This window comes from Chiloscyllium punctatum, chromosome 23 (assembly GCF_047496795.1).
Source record: "Chiloscyllium punctatum isolate Juve2018m chromosome 23, sChiPun1.3, whole genome shotgun sequence".
Classification (NCBI taxonomy): domain Eukaryota; kingdom Metazoa; phylum Chordata; class Chondrichthyes; order Orectolobiformes; family Hemiscylliidae; genus Chiloscyllium; species Chiloscyllium punctatum.
The window spans coordinates 53,985,962-54,006,304 of record NC_092761.1 but is presented as its reverse complement, the minus strand read 5'-3'; the positions used below and the strand labels follow the sequence as shown (position 1 = coordinate 54,006,304).

The window sequence follows — 20,343 nt, the reverse complement described above, 5'->3', positions numbered from 1 at the left end:
CCAATTATCCCAGAACATGACAATACATGACATATTCCCTTCAATGTGTCTAAAAAACATTGAGATTTGAAGGATCAGTGGGGAGAAAGATACAAATTGTAGATACAAAAAGTAAGGTTTTCAAATGGATCCCATGAATGTAGTATTCAAATAGTTTTGAATCTTGACACTGCATCATTCACAAAATGCTATTTTAATGTTTATCTAACCTACTTTTCCTAACCAATCTGTTCAGAGATGTCATTTCACATCCCTGGAACAGGTGAGACTTGAACGTAGGCCTCTGAATCCAGAGGTAGGGATTCTACCACTGTGCTATATGAAGGTCCCAGTGCTCTGTTAGATGTTAATGCCTCAACTGAGCAGGAGTTGACCTTAGTTAGTCGCACTGAGCCCTTCAAGAGGCAGAGGTGCAGTGGTGGTGTCCCTACCTCTAAGCCAGGAGGCCCAGGTTAAAGTCCCACCTGCTCTAGAGTAATAACATCTCTGAATCAGATGGTTTAAACAAAACAGCATTTTGGGGAGGCAGGAAATGCCAGTAGCAAAAGTAGACTGCAGCCATGTTCTCTGTTCTGTGTTGGCCTTAAAGGTCAGAAATGGTAAAATAGAGCCACAGTAAAGATAATGTAGACATGGTGTATAGATATATTGTAACTAACAAAAACACACTTTCAGGTCTCATCTCTTTGAACTGGACAGTTGCGCATTGCACCAGTCTGTTCAAGTTTGCCAAATTGCCTTTTGAAAATTGCAGTCTTTCCCTCCCTAGCTCAATAATCACCTCTTAAAGGAGCCTAATTAACTGATTAGGAGGTGAGGGAAATCCACATTCCTGTCCCTGTACCCTCACTGTAAACCGATATTCCCCAGAGATTTCAGAAATCAGAGCAATTCTCTTGAGAGTGGGATTTGTAATTCATGTCTACACCTGACCCTGACACACTAGCAATTGGGATCTGTCACTGGGAAAAATAAATTGTCTAACAATTTAATAGCTCAGGGTTCTCCATTTATCAGGATCAATTGGTAAGTCAGATTTCCTTAGCCCACTGACGTCCTGATTGGTTAACTGAATGTAAGCACTGTTCTCTTTAATATTTATATATCTGCAGCACTCAGTTTGAAAGTTACAGAAAACTGGTATATATCCAATGAGAGTTGGATATGTGAGTAGTTTATATTAGGGGAGTGTTTCTGATAGGGAATATGTGGGAACTTGTATCTGGGACATATATATGGGAGGATTTTATTTGTGGAGGTTATATTGGGGAAGTCTATCTGAGGGGGAATATAAATGTGGGGGGCTAAATCAAAGGAATTTATATGGAGAAGAGTGTATATATGGGGGAGAGTGTATACATTGGGGATTGTATGACGGGATGATATACAAGGGGTGGTTTATATGTGTGACAGTTATATCGGGGAAAACATTTGTGGAGGTTCACATCTGGGAAGTATATATAGGAAGAATGTATATGTGGAGGTTTTATTGGGGTAGTTTATATAAGAGGGAGTGTATATGTGGAGTGATTATTATCAGGAGAGTATATAAGGGGGAATGTATATGTAGGGGTTTATATCAGAGGAGAATATAGGGTGGGGGTGTATAATTGCGGTTTATATTGGAAGCTTTATATCAGGTAATGTATATAGGGGTGTTAAATAGATCAGGACAGGTGCTGAACTATGAAGGAAGACAATGCTTTCACTTGAGAGTAAGATTATTGACAGGATGCAGTCTTTTTGATTCTCCGGTTCCTAATTATTAGCCCTGTGTCCGCGTTGACTCATAGTGCAGATGTGACTATAGGGAGTTCTACATCAGTGTTATGAATATTACAAAGTGTACTTCAGGTCCTGTATTTTAGGGATAGTATAAGTCAGGGTATGTATATTTGGGACTGTGCATATCAAGCCATGCATTTTGGAGACTGTATAGTAGGATATGCATACTAGGGCTGTGACAATCAGTGGAGCAATTGGAGAATCTATATTAGAGGCAGCGTATATTGGGGTGTGCATGTCAGCAGATATAAGGTGAATAAATATCAGGGGTGCATATCGGACTGATATATTGGGGGGGATATATGTCAGGGCTGGGTAGATTATAGGATGCATATTGGAGGATGTATATTGCAGAGGATGTATATCAGGTTATATATTGGGAGGTGTGAGTGCATATCAGCGTGGGTGTATATTGGGGCATGTATTGAGGTGAAAAATGTGTTGCTGGAAAAGTGCAGCAGGTCAGGCAGCATCAAAGGAGCAGGAGAATCGATGTTTCAGGCATAAGCCCTTCTTCAGGAATGTATTGAGGTGGAAATATATCAAGGTATATATTGGGGCTTCCATCTCAATCCACAGACATCACTGCCAGTGACACCAAACCTGCTTTCAGTCAGTCAAATCATCTCTGAATCTGCCAGGAAGTCCATTGCTTCAGGTCCTAATTCTGTCTTACTCTGCTCTCTCACCTTAGTCTAGCTCCAATATTGGAGCATTTTGCAACAGTGGCAAGATGCAGTGGATGGGTTGTTTGGTTACTGATGGTGGACTGTCTGGTTAGTGGGCGTAGGATGAGGTGCTAAAGGATGATTGATTGATTAGTGATTGTGGGATGTGGTGGTTAGGGATGTTTGGTTAGCAGGGGTGGAATGCGGTCGTAAGGGGTGTTTGGTTAATGGGGGATAAGATGTGGTGGTTAGGGGTTTTTGGTTAGTGGGGGATACAATGCGGTGGTTAGGGGTTTTTGGTTAGTGGAGTGGGGTTTGGTGGTTAGGGTGTTTGGTTAGTGGAGTGGGATTCGGTGATTAAGAGTGCCTGGTTAGGAGAGTGAGATTTGATGGTTAGGGGTGTTTGGTTAGTGGAGTGGGGTTCGATGATTAGGGTCCTTGGTTAGGAGAGTGGGATTTGGTGATTAGGGATGTTTGATTAGTGGAGTGGGGTTTGGTAGTTATGGGTATTTGGTTACTGGAATGGGATGCAGTGGTTAGGATTGTTTGGTTAGTGGAATGGGATGCATTGGTTAGGGGTGATTGATTAATGGGAGTAGGATGCAGTGGTTTAGGGGTGTTTGGTTAGTGGATTGGGAAGCGCACAAGTGTAAAGGAAGTCTTCCTGCTTTCACAAAGAATAGACAACATACTGATTGGCCCAATTAGTCCATTCTGGTGTTTCAAGCCGCACAGGAGCCTTTTGCCACACCTTATCATACAACACTATGAACGTCCATGTGAAGCATGTCTTCCTGTCTCTTCCCCTTCTAGCTTCCCCACTGCATGTTTCCTCCATATTCTGGCCTCACTACTACTGATGGTTAGGACAGACAGACCAGTCTGAACAGCCCAGTTACAGAAGGTTAAACTGTGTATCTGCTTCAGATCCAGATCCCAGCTTACATCCCACAGCTCCGAGACAGGGAGCCCTGGGAATCAGGCACAACAGCAAATGGGAAAATCTCCAGGGCAAACGTTCGGGGGGGATAGGGGTTTTGAAATAAAGCAGAAACTGACAATAGAAGTCAGCCAAACCAGTGACAGGTCCAAGAAACAGTGAGGTAATGATGATTTACCATCCTCGCTTTATCGTAGGCAACAGCAGCTTGCGGCTCAAACTGCCAGAGCTAAATGAGGCAGGGTTTTTATCAGATTTGGTGGTGGAACTGAGCCCAGCCTATGTGAGAAGAGTCTGACGAAGACGGTTTCAGATTGGTTCTTCAGAATTCTCAGCCACAGATCCTCCTGGCGTTTGCTGCTGTTGATTTATGTGTTGTGCGCTGTGCAGACAGTTTAATAGCTGTTGGTACCCACAAGACGAGACAGAAGGTTTTGATAAATGTTTTAAACTGAACAAGGCCAGTTATTTGTGGAGAGGTTAGTGCTTGACAAGTTGCATCAATAAACTGCGGGTTATCTTCTGTGTGAACAATGCTCTGTACTGTTTGCTTCATTCAGGATATGATAGAGTATTCTCTTTTTAGTAGGGCTCTGCTACTGACACCTAGGGCACCAATAAGAGTAGCCCCCAGGTCCTGCTCTCTTCCTGCAGTCTCCAACTTTAGCTGTGTCCCCGATGTGGTCAGATCACCATTTTCTCATACAGATGGAGGTTCCAATGATGTTACCCAACTGCCCTAGAAATATTGAGGCTTGTCACAGAATCAGAGGCCCTGGGGAATATCGTTGAACAGAGCGACCCAGGGGTTCACTTACATAGTTCCTTGAAAGTTGTGTCACAAGTAGGCAGGATGGTGAAGAAAGTGTTTAGCTCATTTAGCTCATTTGCCCTTGTTGGTCAGAGCACTGAATGTAGGAGTTGGGACATCATGTTGCAGCTGTACAGAACATTGGTGAGGTCACTTTTGAAATATTGTGAACAGGTCTGGTCGCCTTTGTGTAGGAGGGATATTATTAAACTGGAAAGGGTGCAGAAACGGTTTACCGGGATTTTACCAGATTAGATTAGATTAGATTCGCTACAGTGTGGAAACAGGCCCTTCGGCCCAACAAGTCCACACGAACTCTCCGAAGAGTAACCCACCCATACCCATTTCCCTCTGACTAATGCAGCTAACACCATTTTGGCATGGCCAATTCACCTGACCTGCACATTTTTGGACTGTGGAAGGAAACCGGAGCACACAGAGGAAACTCACGCAGAAGCAGGGAGAATGTGCAAAAACGACACAAGCAATCACCTGAGACTGGAATTGACCCTGGGACCTAGTGCTGTGAGACAGCAGTGCTAACCACTGAACCACTGTGCCACCCAGGACTGGCGGGTTTGAGTTATAAGGAGAGGCTGGATAGAACATAGAATACAGACTAGTACAGCACAGTCCAGGCCATTCAGCCCACAATGTTGTGCTGAGCATTTATCTTAATCTAAGATCAACCTAACCCACACACCACTCAATTTACAACTGTCCATGTGCTTGTCCAAACGTCGCTTAAATGTCCCTAATGTCTCTCACCGTACTACTATCACTGACAGTGCATTCCACGCACCCATCACCCACGCACCCTCCAATCCAGGCAGCATCCTGGTAAATCTCCTGTGCACTCTCTCTAAAGTATCTACATCCTTCCTGTAATGAGGCAACCAGAACTGGACACAATATTCCAAGTGAGGTCTAACCAGAGTTTTATAGAGCTGTTAAATTCAATCCTGCTGTTAATGAAAGCCAAAACACTATACGTCTTCTTAACAACCCTATCAACTTGGGTGGCAACTTTGAGGGATCTATGTATGTGAACCCCAAGAGCTCGCATTTCCTCATGTAAGTGTCAACTGCCTTTAGGTTTCCCTAATCCTTCCTGCCAAGGTTTTTTTGCGCCCCCTCCTGGCTCTCTCAGTCCATTTTTGAGTTCTTTCCTAGCTACCCTATAATCCACTAAAGCTGTGCCAGATACTTGCTTCCACAACCATAAGTAAGCTTCCTTCTTCCTCTTTATGAGAAGCTCCTCTGCTCTTGTCTTCCAAGGATCTTTCACCTTACCAATTCTTTGCCTGTCTCAGTGGGACAAAGTTATCTAAGACACACAAGTGCTCTTTAAACAGCCTCCACATTTCTGTTGTACCTTTCCCGGTGAACAATTGTTCCCAATTTATACTCCACAGCTCCTGTCTAATAGCAGTATAACTTCCCCTCCCCTAATTAAATACTTTCCCATACTGTCTTCTCCTATCCCTCTCCATGGCTATGGTAAGGGTGAGGCAGTGTGGTCACTGTCACTGAAATTCTCCCGGGAGATCTGTCACCTAGCCTAATCGCTGCCAAGTACCAAATCCAATACGGCCTCCCCCTTACTCGGCCTACAAGACCATAAGGCCATAAGAAATAGGAGTGGAAGTAAGGCCATTCGGCCCATCAAGTCCACTCCGCCATTCAATCATGGCTGATGGGCATTTCAATGCCACTTACCCACACTCTCCCCGTAGCCCTGAAGAATTTATCAATCTCTGCCTTGAAGACATTTAATGTTCCGGCCTCCACTGCACTCCGTGGCAGTGAATTCCACAGGCCCACCGCTGAAGAAATGTCTCCTCATTTCCATTTTAGAGTGTCCCCCTCTAATTCTAAGGCTGTGCCCATGAGTCCTAGTATCCCCGCCTGACGGAAACAATTTCCCAGCGCCACCCTTTATAAGCCATGCATTATCTTGTAAGTTTCTACTAGATCTCCCTCTGAATACTAACAAATACAATCCCAGGATCCTCAGCCATTCATCGTACATTAGGTCTATCTACATATTGAGTCAGGAATTCCTCCTGGACACACCTGACAAAATTGGCTCTATCCAGACCATTTGCACTAAGGAGGTTCCAATTAATATTGGGGAAGTTGAATTCGCCCATAATAACTTCTGTGTCTTACAATCTTATACTCCACAACCACCTGATGAAGGAGCAGTGCTCTGAAAGCTCGTGTTTCCAAATAAACCTGTTGGACTATAACCTGGTGTTGTGTGGTTTTTAACTTTGTACATGTCAGTCCAACTCCCGGCATCTCCAAATCAATGACAACTCTGTTACATCTCCATCTTTCCAAGATCTGCTGTGCAATCTGTTCTTCCATCTCTCTGCTGCTATTGGAAGGTCTACAGAAAACACCCGATAAAGTAACTGTTCCTTTCCTGTTACTGACTCCGGCATATACAGACTCAGTAGACAAACTCTCCTCAATAACCTCCTTTTCTGCAGCTGTGATGCACTCTCTAATTAACAATGCTACTCCCCCTCCTCTTTTACCATCCCCCATTTTTTAAAAAAGATCTAAACCGTGGAACATTCAGCAACCATTGCCCCTGTGAAATCCATGTCTCCAAAATGGCCACAACATCATAGTCCAAGTATTGATCCATGCTCTAAGTTCATCACCCTTATTCCTGACAATCCTTGCATTCAAACAGACATACTTTAATCCATCCCTTTGCCCAACAACTTCCTGACAAACTCTCTGCATTCTATTTCTGGCCATTCAACAACTAATTTCTCCTCTGATCTGCAGATCTGGTTTCCATCCCCCTGTCAAACTAGATTCAACCCACTCGAAGTGCTCTAGCAAATTTCTTGCCTAGGACATTGGTGCCCCTCCAGTTTAAGTGCAACCCATCCTTCATGTACAGGTACCACCTTCCCCAGAAGGTACCCCAATGATCTACGCATATAAAGCCCTCCATCCTGCATGGGCCCTGTAGCCATGAGTTTCGCTGCACTCCCTCCCTGTTCCTCACTTCACTGGCATGTAGCACTGGTTGTAGTCCTGAGATTACTAATCTGCCCGTCCTGCTTTTTAGCTTCCAACCTAGCTCTCTGCAATCACTTTTTAAATCCTCCTCCCTTTTCCTAGCTGTGCCCTGGTGCCAATGTGCACCATGACTTCTGGCTGCTCACCCTCCCCCTTCAGAATCTTGTAGACTCGATCAGAGACATCCCGGACCCTGGCACCTGGGAGGCTACATCCCTTTTGGGAGTTCCGTTCGCGACCACAGAATCTCCTGTCCGTTCCTCTAACTAGTGAGTCTTGTAACATTAGCGCTTTTCTATTCTGCCCCGTTCCCTTCTGAGCCACAGAGACAGACTCAGTGTCAGAGACCTGGCCACTCTGGCTTTCCCTGGTATGTCACTTCCCCCCAAGCCTATCCAAAATAAAATACTTATTAATGAAGGGAATGGTCACGGAAGATCCCTACACTGCCTGCCGGTTCCCTTTCTGTCCCCTGACTGTTACCCATCTACCTTTTTCCTGTACCTGAGGTGTGACTACCTCCCTGTAACTCTCCTCAATAACCCCCTCAGCCTCCCGAATGATCCAAAGTTCATCCAGCTCCAGGTTCAGTTTCCTAGCGCTGTTTCCGAGGAGCTGGAGTTGGGCGCACTTCCTGCAGATGAAGTCAGTAGGCGGCATGGACTGTCAACCTCTATGAGTCTCGCAATTCATTCCATATACACACCACCTATTGTGTTGCTCCTAAGGTCCCTTTTATCTTCTCACCTTAAACCTACACAATTGAATTCCCCAATGCTAGGGTAAAGAACTTTGCTATTCACCATATCTATACAACTCATGAGTTCATAAACCTCTATAAGGTCAGCCCTTGACCTCCCTACACTTCAGGGAAAAACGTCCCAGCCTATGGAATTGGAAGTTGAAATGCAAGTAAGTCAGTCTGGAAAACAGAGTAAATATAGGCTAATAAGAAAGAAGTGAGTTTAGCACGACTGAATAGAACACAGTTCAATGTGAGGAAATTGAAAAATAAGACAAGCTAAGGGCCCTTTAGGCATACAGGAATATCACATCATAGCTGTGACCAACATTTGGCTCGAAGACGATCTGTACTGACAGAACATATTCATAGTTTTAAGGTATTCAGCCAAGTTAGAGAGGGGAAGAGGGGATGGAGACACAATATTGATGTTGCAATCAGCAGTATAATATATTAGAAGAATCATTGAATGAGGCCTTATCAGTTGAAGTAAAAAACATAAAGCATGCTGTTGGGTGTGTGCACTTTCAGACACCCCAGACAATTGGGACAACTCGAGGATTAAAGATGTCATCACATTTCAGAGAAGGGTAAAAATAATGAGGCTGTAATAGGAGAGGGTATTAACGACACAAATATTAACAAGAATAGTTTTAGTACAATGTAGGGAGAATAATTCTTAAACTGCATCCAAGAACTTCTTAAATATTTAACTCATATGTAGAAAATCCAACAGGAGAGGCCACTATAATTAAGGAATAAGCCTGGACAAGTGGAAGGTGTATCAGTAGGGGACCATTTTGGAAATAATGACCATAACTCAGTTAAATTGAGGACAGTTATGAGAAACAATAAGAATGATCCAGAATTAAAAATTCCAAATTGATTAAAGGTCAATTTTGCTAAGATAAGATACAATTTGACCCAAGTGGACCAGGTGGCAACTACTTGTAGATAAAACTTTGTCAGAGAACATAGAAGAATACAGCGCAGTACAGGCCCTTCGGCCCTCGATGTTGCGCCGATCAAAGCCCATCTAACCTACACTAACCCACTATCCTCCATATACCTATCCAATGCCCGCTTAAATACCCATAAAGAGGGAGAGTCCACCACTGCTACTGGCAGGGCATTCCATGAACTTACGACTCGCTGAGTGAAGAACCTACCCCTAACATCAGTCCTATATCTACCCCCCCTTAATTTAAAGCTATGCCCCCTTGTAATAGCTGACTCCATACGTGGAAAAAGGTTCTCACTGTCAACCCTATCTAACCCTATCTAAAAAAGAAAAAGGTAGTTAATCAAAGCAAGTGGGATATTTGCCTTTATTAGCTGAGGCATAGAATACAAGATCAGGGAGGTTGTGCTGAAATTGTATCAAGCACTGGCTAGGCCACAAATGGAGTACTGTGTCCAGTTATACTCAGCCCATTATAGAAATTAGGTGATTGCTCTAGATCAGGTACAGAGAAGATACATTTGTTTGATGCCTGGGCCTGGATGGTCTGAGCTATGAGGACCTCCCCTTTCCCAATCTATTTGGATAATAATCCACCTTCCTGTTTTTGCAGCAAAGTGGATAATCTCACATTAAAGCCCATCTCTAGTTGCCTTGAGAAAGTGGTGGTGGGCTACCTCCTTGAATCATTGCAGTCCATGTGTTGTACATAGACCCATGATGCCCTCTGACCTGCTCCTCTAGCCTCATTATTTATATGGTGAGTCCAGTTGAGTTCCTGGTAAATGGTAAGCCCCAGAATGTTGATAGTGGGGTATTCAGTGATGATAATGCAATTAAGTCTCAAGGGACAATGGTTAGATTGTCTCTTATTGGAGATAGAGAAAGTGAGGACTGCAGATGCTGGAGATCAGAGCTGAAAATGTGTTGCTGGAAAAGCGCAGCAGGTCAGGCAGCATCCAAGGAGCAGGAGAACCGACGTTTCGGGCATGAGCCCTTCTTCAGGAATCAGAATTCCTGAAGAAGGGCTCATGCCCGAAACGTCGATTCTCCTGCTCCTTGGATGCTGCCTGAGCTGCTGAGCTTTTCCAGCAACACATTTTCAGCTCTTATTGTAGATGGCCATCATCGAGCATCTGTGTAGATGTTACATGCCACTTGTCAGCCCAAGCCTAGATATTATCCGGGTCTTGTTGCATTGAACACAGACTGCTCAATATCTAATCATAAAGTTATAGAGTCATACAGCACAAGAACAGACCCTTCAGTCCAACTTGTCTAAATATCTTAAACTTAACTTTTTCCATTTGTCTGCATTTGGCCTATAGCACTTTAAACTTTTCCTATTCACGTACCTGTCCAAATGCCTTATCAATGTTGTAATTGTACATGCATCGCCATTTCCTTTGCAGCTCATTCCATGTATGCACCATCCTCTGTGAGCAAAGATTACTCCTCAGGTCCCTTTTAAATCTTTTTCCACTCACCTTAAATCTACACCCTCTAGTTTTGGAAATCCCTGACCTCAGAAAAGACCTTGGCTATTCACCTTATCTATGAGCCTCATGATTTTATAAATCTCTATACGATCACCCCTCAGTCTCTGGTATTCCGGGGAAAAGTCCTAGTTGATCCAGCCTCTCCTTATAGTTCAAACTCTCCAGTCTTGGCAATATCCTTGTAATTTATTTCTGTTCCCTTTCTAGTTTAACCATATCCTTCCAAAGCAGAATTATGTGCAGTATTCTAAAAGTGAAATACTATAATTGTAATTGGAATTCTATAAATGCTATAGAATACAATATTCTGCAATGAAATCTGAGGAATTGCAATTGGTGCAGAAAATTGTGCAATCATTGGCGAACATTCCCACTTCTGACCTTAAAATAGAAGCTAATCTGGCCAGGATGAGGTGAATTTGAGCCACATTCAGAAAGTCAGGTTGAGTTAGTCAGCTTTGTGGAGGTAGTGGGCTCCAGAGAAAGCCAATCAGGTAGTTTAGGCTGAGGTTAGAAACAGGAAAGGAGAGGTCACCCTGTTGGGAGTTTTCCATAGGCCGCGGAACTGTTCCAGGGAAGTAGATGAAAGCATAGCAAAGATGATTCTCGATAGGAGCGAGAGTAACAGGCCTATAATTACCAGGGTCGTTATGGGGTACTTTAACTTCCCCAATACTGACTGGCAATACTATAGTTCAAGTAGTTTAGATGGATCAGTTTTTGTTCAATGTATGCAGGAGGGTTTTCTGACACAGTATGTAGACAGGCCAACGGGGCAATGCCATATTGGGTTTGGTACTGGATAATGAACCTGGCCAGATGTTAGATTTGGAAGTAGGTGAGCACTTTGGTGATAGTGACCACAATTCGTTTATGTTTACCATAGCAATGGGTAGGGATAGGTGCATACCACAGGGAAAGAGGTATAACTGAGGGAAAGGTAATTATGATGCGATTAGACAAGATTTGGGATGCATGGGATGAGGAAGGAAACTGCAGGGGATGGAAACACATGAAATGGGGAGCTTATTCAAGGAACAGCTACTGCAGATCCTTGATAACTGTATACCTATCAGGCAGGGAGGTAGTTGTCGAGAGAGGCAGCAGTGGTTTACTAAAGAAGTTAAAGCTCTTATCAAGAGGAAGAAGAAGGTTTATGTGAGGATGAGGCATGAAGGCTCAGTTAGGGGGCTTGGGAGCTATACGTTAGCCAGAAAAGATCTGAAGAGATTGCTAAGAAGAACCAGGAGGGTTCATGAGAAGTTGTTGGCAGACAGGATCAAGGAAAACCCTAAGAATAGGTACATCAGGAATAAAAGTAGTGTAAGATTAGGGCTAAAACTAGAGTAAGACTAAAACTAGAGTAAGATTAGGGCCAATCAAAAATAGTGGTGGAAAGTTGTGTGTGGAATCTGAGGACATAGTGCTTAATGTCAGTATTCACGTTGGAAAAGGCCAATGTTGGTGAGAATATGGAGATACAGATTACTAGATTAGATGGGATTGCAGTTGATAAAGAGGAGGTTTTAGCAATTTTGGAAGATCTGAAAATAGATAAAATCCCTGGGCCAGATGGGATTTATCCTCGGATTCTATGGGAAGCCAGGGAGGAGATTGCAGAGCTGTTGGCTTTGGTATTTATGTCATCATTGTCAATAGGAATAGTACCAGAAGGCTGGAGGACAGTAAATGTTGCTCCCTTGTTTAAGAAGGGGAGTAGGGACAACCCTGGTAATTATAGGCCAATGAGCCTTACTTTGATTGTGGGTAAGGTGTTGGAAAAGGTTATAAGAGATAGGAATTATGATCATCTGGAAAGGAATAATTTGATTAAGGATAGTCAACACAGTTTTGTGAAGGGTAGGTCATGTCTCACTAACCTTATTGAATTCTTCGAGAAGGTGACAAAACAGGTAGATGAAAGTAAAGTGTTTGATGTGGTATATATGGACTTCAGTAAGGCATTTCATAAGGTTCCACACGGTAGGCTTTTGTACAAAATATGGAGTTTCGGGATTGAAGGATGATTTTGCGGTTTGGATCAGAAATTGGCTAGCTGAAAGAAGACAGAGGGTGGTGGTTGATGAGAAATGTTCATCCTGGAGTTCAGTTACCAGTGGTGTGCTGCAAGGATCTGTTTTGAGGCCACTGCTGTTTGTCATTTTTATAAATGATCTGGATTTGGGCTTAGAAAGATGGGTTAATAAATTTGCAGATGACACTAAGATAGGCAGACTTGTGGATAGTGCCGAAGGATGTTGTGGGTTACAGACAGACATAGATAAGATGCAGAACTGGACTGAGAAATGGCAAATGGAGTTTAATGTGGAAAAGTGTGAGGTATTTCACTTCGGAAGAAGTAACAGGAATGCAGAGTACTGGGTTAGTGGTAAAATTCTTGGCAGTGTAGATGAGCAGAGAGATCTTGGTGTCCTGGTGCATAAATCTCTGAAAGTTGCCACCCAGGTTGGTAGGGTTATTAAGAAGGCATATAGTGTGTTGGCATTTATTAGTAGGGGGATTGAATGTCAGAGCCATGAGGTCATGCTTCAGCTAATGCAAGATACTGGTTAAGGCTGTACCTGGAGTATTGCATACAGTTCTGATCACCACATTATAGAAAGGATGTGGAAGCTTTGGAAAGGGTTTAGAGGTGATTTACTAGGTTGTTATCTTACATGGAGGGAAGGAATTATGAGGAAAGGCTGAGGGAACTGAGGCTGTGTTCATTGGAGAGAAGAAGGTTGAGAGGTGACTTAATCGAGACATATAAGATAATCAAAGGGTTGGACAGTGAGAGCTGTTTTCCTCGGATGGTGAAGGCTAACATGAGAGGACATAGCTTTAAATTGAGGACTAATAGATTTAGGACAGATACAAGGGGTAGTTTCTTTACTCAGAGAGTAGTAGGGGTGTGGAAAGGCCTGCCTGCAACAGTGGTAGACTCGTCGACGTTAAGGGTATTTAAATTGACATTGGACATATATGCAGATAATAATGGAAACGGCATAGGTTAGATGGGCATCAGATTAAGTTCACAGGTCGGCGCAAGGGCCGAAGGGCCTATACTGCGCTGTAACATTCTATGTTCAAGATTGATGTGGTCTTGTTTGTCTTATATACATGAAAATGGAGTTTGACCAGTAGGTCCAGTTCCAAGAATTACTGGGATTTCCCTCCACATGGAGAGTCAGTGGGCAGTAGGGTGTTTTGAGCTTGGGGTAAGGTGGTGTGGAGCAGGGTACAGGGCAGTTGGTCAGTTATACAGCTGCCCAGGAATTACACTCCAATTTCCACCACCATGTTTCGCATGTAAGTTGGTTAGAACTCTCCAACTTCCTCAGTGGTGTGTCTGTAGCTTCTTGAGGATGCTGACATTGGGTCATCTGGGGTGTCCTGCCCCACTGGTTCCTGTAGCAGTGGTGGATCGGGTTGGGGACTATATATGCTCCTGGAGTGACCCTTACCCTCCTCTGACTGAAGCTTGAGGGTATTTACCCTGGATAGTTTTGGGAGTTGCCTCCAGACCCCGACAAGTGTGGGGGGGGGGGGGGGGGCACTCATCCCCTTTGGTGGTTGTAACCCTCTCTGTGCTGATACAGCCTGCGCTGCCCTGTCCCGTGTACTCCTGAGCCGGCTGGAGGTACCCGCTCTGAGCTGTGCAATGACAGCCCGCAAACAGGAAGCTGCTGCTTCAGAGATATACAAAAAGGGAGCGGCAGCTGCATGAAAAACCGCTGCTATTCATCGGTCTCCACTTCATTTTGAAATGATTTCCTGTTACATTGATATTTACACTGCTTCTGCAAAATCAGGCACAGTCTAGAGCACAGCAGGAATCTCATTGCAGACAAATTGATTCATCGCATTTCCCACTTTGATTCCCTGACAGTTTGCTCTGTTCAATATTTCCCTGAATTGTGTTTGAAGGTTGAGTTTTGAAATGGAAATATGTAAAATATACACAAGCACAGGAGGCCATTTTGCCCATCAAACCTGTACCTTCATTCAGCACAACCATGTCAGATGTGATCGCTCCACAGATTCCGACATCTTCCGGCCATAAGCCCTTTTCTCCTTCACAGTCCGCAGCATCTGAAACCAGAATCTCAAGTTCTTACTTGAGTACCAAGGCAAGCTACCGGTCGTGAATGTCAATGCTGCCCAAACTGTAATTGGAGATTTAGGATGACTTTGTAGCAACAAAAAGACAAATTGCTAGAGAAACTCAGCAGGTCTGGCAGCGTCTGTGGAGAGACGACCACAGTTAACGTTTCGAGTATGATCCTCCTGCAGAACTGATTGGAGCTAAGAAAAGCTCTGTAATGGTATATCCGCTGAATTCAGGGTGTGGTGGAATGCGGCTGAACTTGGGGAGGGGAAGGAGGAGAGGATAAGTGGAGATGGAGTTCAGAGAGAGAGAGAGAGAGAGAGAGAGAGAGAATAGCAGCCAGGCAAAGGAATGGATAATGGTGAGCCAAAGAGAACCTAGAGCTGCTAATGGGGACCATTAGTGGGTGACAATGGGTTGTTTATGATGCAAGCGCCCCATAGGATGAAATGTCATTCTTCACATAGATGGGGTGCAAGTCCTGATCCTTGCAGTAGCCCACCAGTAGCTACCTGGAAAAAGATCCATGTATTCCCACTTTCTGTTTCCTGTCCGTCAATCAATTCTTAATCCATGCCAATATCCCATGCGCTTTAACTTTGCCCACTAACCTTTTAGAAAGGATCTTATCAAAGAATTAAGTTCGTGGAAGGTCTGCAAAGCTGTGAACTGTGAACCTTCTATTAAACAACCAGAGTGTCATCAACAGCACTAACTGAAATATTGCAGTTAAGAAAAATAAAATATATTACTGATTAGCCAAATAGTCAACTCACTTTGACTCTCTTTTTAAACAAGTGTTGTATTTAGGTAAGTATGCACTTCATTAGATAGTTTTCGTAAAGCATCAAAACATGAGGCCGTTTCCCAAGTGCACCGGCTGTTCATTACAAACTTGGTTTTTGAGTTCAGGTGATCCAGAAGAACATGTGCACTGTTTGAAACTGGCAGCAAACTAATGAAAGGTTAATTTACAAACAGGAAGATAAGATGTACAAATTTCCTTCTGAAGAATTCTTACAGAAAAACCACGTCAGGGAACTTTAAAATGCTAATGATTAATTCTTTAAATTCTTCTCAGACCTGCAGTTACTTAAGCAAGCTGTTGCAATGATCTGAGACTCAGACCAATGAAAGAATTATTGTGCCACCTCTCTAATTCTTCAGCAAAGTATCTATTTACTGCTTGATGAGGGATGTAGTTGCATTGGAGGAGGTTCAGAAGAGATTCACTAAATTTATTCTAGAGGCAAGGGGTTTGTCTTATGAAAAGAATCATAGAGATGTACAGCACAGAAACAGACCTTTTGGTTCATCTCATCCTTGCTGACCAGTTATCCTAACCTAATTTCGTCCCATTTTGCCAGCACTTGGCCAATATCCCTCTAAACCCTTCCTATTCATATACCCATACAGATGCCTTTTAAATGTTGTAATTGTACCTACCCCCACCACTTTCTCTGGCAGCTCATTCCATACCCGCGCCACCCTCTCTGCAAAAATGACCCTTTAGGACCCTTATAAGTTTTTCCCTCTTATCCTAAACCTACGCCCTCTAGCTCTGGACTCCCCACCCCAGGGAAAAGACATTGTCCATTTACCCTATCCATGCCCCTCATGATTTTATAAACCTCTATAAGGCCACCCCTCACCAGATTAAACTGTTTAGGCCGATACTGTCCAAAGTTTGGAAGAACAAAATGAGATCTAATTGAGGTACATAATATGTTAAAGATAATTGATGGAGTAGATGTAGAGTGGATGTTTTCCCTTATGAGACAAATGAGAATGAGAGGTCATAGTTCTCGATGAAGGGGTGGCAGACTTAAAATAGAGAGGAGGAGAAATTATTTCTCTCAAAGGGTCATGAATCCATGGAATTCGCAACTCCAATGGATGCTGAGACGTTGAATAAATTTAAGGAGGAGATAGATTTTTAATTAGTAATGGGTTGAAAAGTTATGGAAAGAAAGAAGGAAAATGGAGTTATAGTCAGTTTGGGATCAGCCATGACTGTACTGAATGACAGAGCAGGCTTGAGAGGCTGAATTACCTACTCTTGCTCTTCGTTCTTATGTTCCTAAGTTCTTATGACCGAACATATGTCAAATCTGACATAAGAATTTTATATGAATACAACTATGGTTTAATGAAAGACATCACTTCAGTTACTAATATTAATATTAGTGTTTCAAAAACAGACAAACACAGCCAACACAATATCACCCTTTGCATACTCAAAATAATGCAACAAACAGACAAAAGAAAACAGCAAATGCTATCATTATTTCCAAAGTCAGATTAAAAATAGTTGTGATATGGTTGGTGTATTGATGTGCAAATTTGATCCCCGTGGCTGTTCCATGTGTCTGGATGAAGAGCTGGTTGTTAAAAGTGAAGATGTTGAGTGCTATTTGCCCATAGGGAAGTACTTGAGCAGCAGCATTTAAAGGGTCAAGACCACTTAAAAGACAGTATCTAAATGCTGCAACAATGATCTACATCAAGAACTCGCCAGTAGGAACAGCATAGTGTATCTGCATGAAATTATAATACTTTTACATAAATTCATAGTTGGAAATTGTGAAAGATGAATATTTCAAAGGCAAAAATGAATGTAGGCCAGCTATAGTAACCAGCATGTGTGGACCTAATCCTGGAGGTGTCTCACTTACAACTACAACATCAATCCAAGCCAGTTCTCCCCATCTCTAGGACTCCTGGATGAAACTATTGAAAGACAGTAAAAATTACAGAATTTTTAATTCCTCGATGATTTGCTCCCTGGGTTGTTTCACAACTACAACCAGGAGGTAATACAATATCTCCCTTGACAAAATGGCCAACGTTTCATTACATTTGTGATTACTTAACGCACTGCTCCTTCAATTGTGGACCTCTTGACTGTGAAATAGCAAATCTTTAAGAATGTGTCTTTTTAGTAAACATTATACACAGATTCTTTGATAGTTGGTGAGCTACAGAGTTACAGCATCTTCAACTGGAGAGTTGATGATTGATTCCTTATCTTTTTCTTCTAGATTTCAAGAGGCAGAATGATTTTCCTGACGATCATGTGTATCAGGTAAAGATGGTAAACAGCAAGAGCTCCATTATGTAAATCTAACACTTGGATCATCTTACTGAAGTGCAGCATTGTACACCAAGGAGAAATTTTGTCCAGTAACTTTCTAATAGATCCCTGAATTCCCTTAATGGTTCTCTTCCCAAACAATTTGAGTTTTGTCACTAATTGAACTGCAAGCCTTCAATTCCCCCGAGCACCAACATAGGCATAACATCTGGCCCTAATTTGAGAAGCAGTTGATAAAGGCTGCATGATTTATCGAGTCGTTTGTCAATGGAACCAGTTTTGCCTGCACTCATCATATTGTTGAGAACTAAACTTTTGCCCACTCACTTGGCCTATTTAAATTAGCTTTTAGACCAATTATGTCTTTGTCACAACTATTTTCTGATATATTTTGTATTACTAGCAAATTTAGCAACAAGGCATTCCGTCTCTTCAAGCAAAACTAAGCCAGTTATGCCTATACTCTGCTTCCAGTAAGCTAACCAATCCTCTACCCACGCTAATATATTATCTACTATGACAATTGGTGAAAGTTGGTCTATAAATAACTATTTGCCATTGAGTATGATACATATGGGTGTGCCTGTGTTCCAACTCTAAATCACAATACCTAAGATGATAGATGAGAACACAAAGGCTGTGCCAAAGAAGCCATCATCAGTGTCTTGGTGATGCTGAGTTCTGTTTATATAAATAGCAAGATGCAGTCTGAATGACAGAGCTCTTGATGTTGGTGGAAGCAGACATGTAGTATGCAAATAACTAACACTTGCCCCCTTTGGAAATTTACCATCTCCAGCACCAACACCCAATCAGCCTTCAATTAAATAAATCACTGACATATCTGATGGTTAATGCCAATTGTAACATGCTTTCACATGGAAGTAGAGTGAAAATTTATATCCCCTTGCTATGAGTTTTTTTTCTTTAGGAAACAGTTAATTCTCCACTAAACTAATGGGCCTGGATGTCACAGTAATAGGTTCCAATGGTCTGAGAGGACCTTGCTCCCAAGTGACTGCATTATCTGTGGGAAAGCCAGTAAGAGTTGAAAATGAGTGGTCCTTCCTGATGGAATCTTCCTGTTTGTTGGTTCGCTACTGTGAAGGAACAGTCACAAAGGTCACGGTGCAGGGAACTGGGTGGGGAGGGTCAGTGCTTTTGCAGTCTAGCACACTGTGGTCTAGCATTCGCGGGGTTTAGCATCCCGCATTCTAGCACCCTGGAGCCTTGCATTCTGGGTCTAGCTGGTGTTAAGCATCATGTCAGTTAGCATGTCTGTAAGGTTCTTACAAACTGGGGCTCGCAATCTGTGTCTTGCACCCTGGTGTTTAGCATCTGTGATGTAGCATCCTGTGTTCTAGCACCCTAGAATATAACACCCTGGAGTCTGTCTCCCATGCATCTAGCACTCTGAGGTCTAACATCATTCTGTTCTAGAATCATAGACCTAATGTTATATTCCAGAATGTTACACCTTGGGATATTTGACTGTGTTCTAGCATGGAGAACTCTAGCGTCTAGCACCCTGGGCTATATCCTGGAATCATTGCGAAGGAGGAATTTCACAAAACTTGTAATAATTAGTGTCTGTAATCAATTGAATTATTACAGACACTAATAATGTCTTTCACATTTTCTGTGAGGTCTGAATGGTGACAGTGTCATTTTTCATTCTGTCAGGCTCTTGGGGTGAAGAGAGAAAGCTGTGAATACAGCCAGCTCACACCGCACTGCAAAACGAACGCACAGGCTGGAGACTAACAGCACAGAGCCTGCTTACAGCATTCAATTGATCTTCAGTGTGCTTGTTTACCACTGTACAGTCAGTGCTTGAGATGAAGTGTCAAATGCTTTTGGGGAGAAACTGGGGTAGGGTTCTTCCAGACGCATATCTGTCTTTTATTTCCTTTCTGGATGACTATCATATCCCAGTATTCAGTACATTCCTGCTTTAAATGCGTATTGTCTTGCCCTACTCCTTGATTCCTGGCACCGGGAGGCAGCTGTCCAGAATAGAGTAATATTGCGTCATTACCTCAAACCTTCCTCTTCATGTCCCTTCCCAGACCTCAATTCAAAATGAATTTTAATCATTGCATCTAAAAACAGTTTAATTTGTTTTGGAGGGAGTGTTTAAAATTCTGAGAGAAGTGGAAAATGTAGATGTTTTTCTAGGAGGCTGTTGAATAAGGATTCATAAGTTTCCACAGAAGAATGAATAGAGGGACTGAATGGTCAACTTACCCACTGCTGAAAACACCATTAAAGAAAAACAGAATCAGTGAACTATTATGGTGCTAAAGGAAGCCATAAGGCCAATCATGCCTGTACTAGTAGCTCTGTTATTTCACCTGACTATTACCGAGTGTCCATCTCCTGCTTTTCCCCCAAATCCCTGCATGCCACAACAATCCAAAATACCATTCAAAACCTTCTAGAATGCCTCAGCCCTCCTTTGGTATTAATAGAACAAAAAACAGAGATGTGTAAGGGGGGGGGGGGTAGGTGTGTAATGCACCAACATATAACTGGCTATCAATATGGTCTGATATATTTTACTGAGGGAAGTTGAAGAAACCCCTCCCACCCCTGTGGACTGGGTGAGGACTTGCTCATTTGATGTTCTGTTTTATGCTGCTTGGCCACTGGTTCACTATGAATAATATTTTAATGTATAGATATTG

At 42.8% G+C, this 20,343-nt stretch overlaps 1 long non-coding RNA gene across 1 annotated transcript in view; it reads left to right on the top strand.

The window, feature by feature from the left end:
• LOC140494081 (uncharacterized) overlaps window positions 1-19,804 on the top strand; it is an 88,315-nt gene extending 68,511 nt beyond the window's left edge. The window contains exons 3-4 of the long non-coding RNA XR_011963904.1: window positions 17,604-17,647; window positions 19,340-19,804. This is a non-coding gene — a long non-coding RNA (uncharacterized lncRNA). The remainder of the gene's footprint in view (window positions 1-17,603; window positions 17,648-19,339) is intronic.
• Window positions 19,805-20,343: the final 539 nt, after the last annotated feature.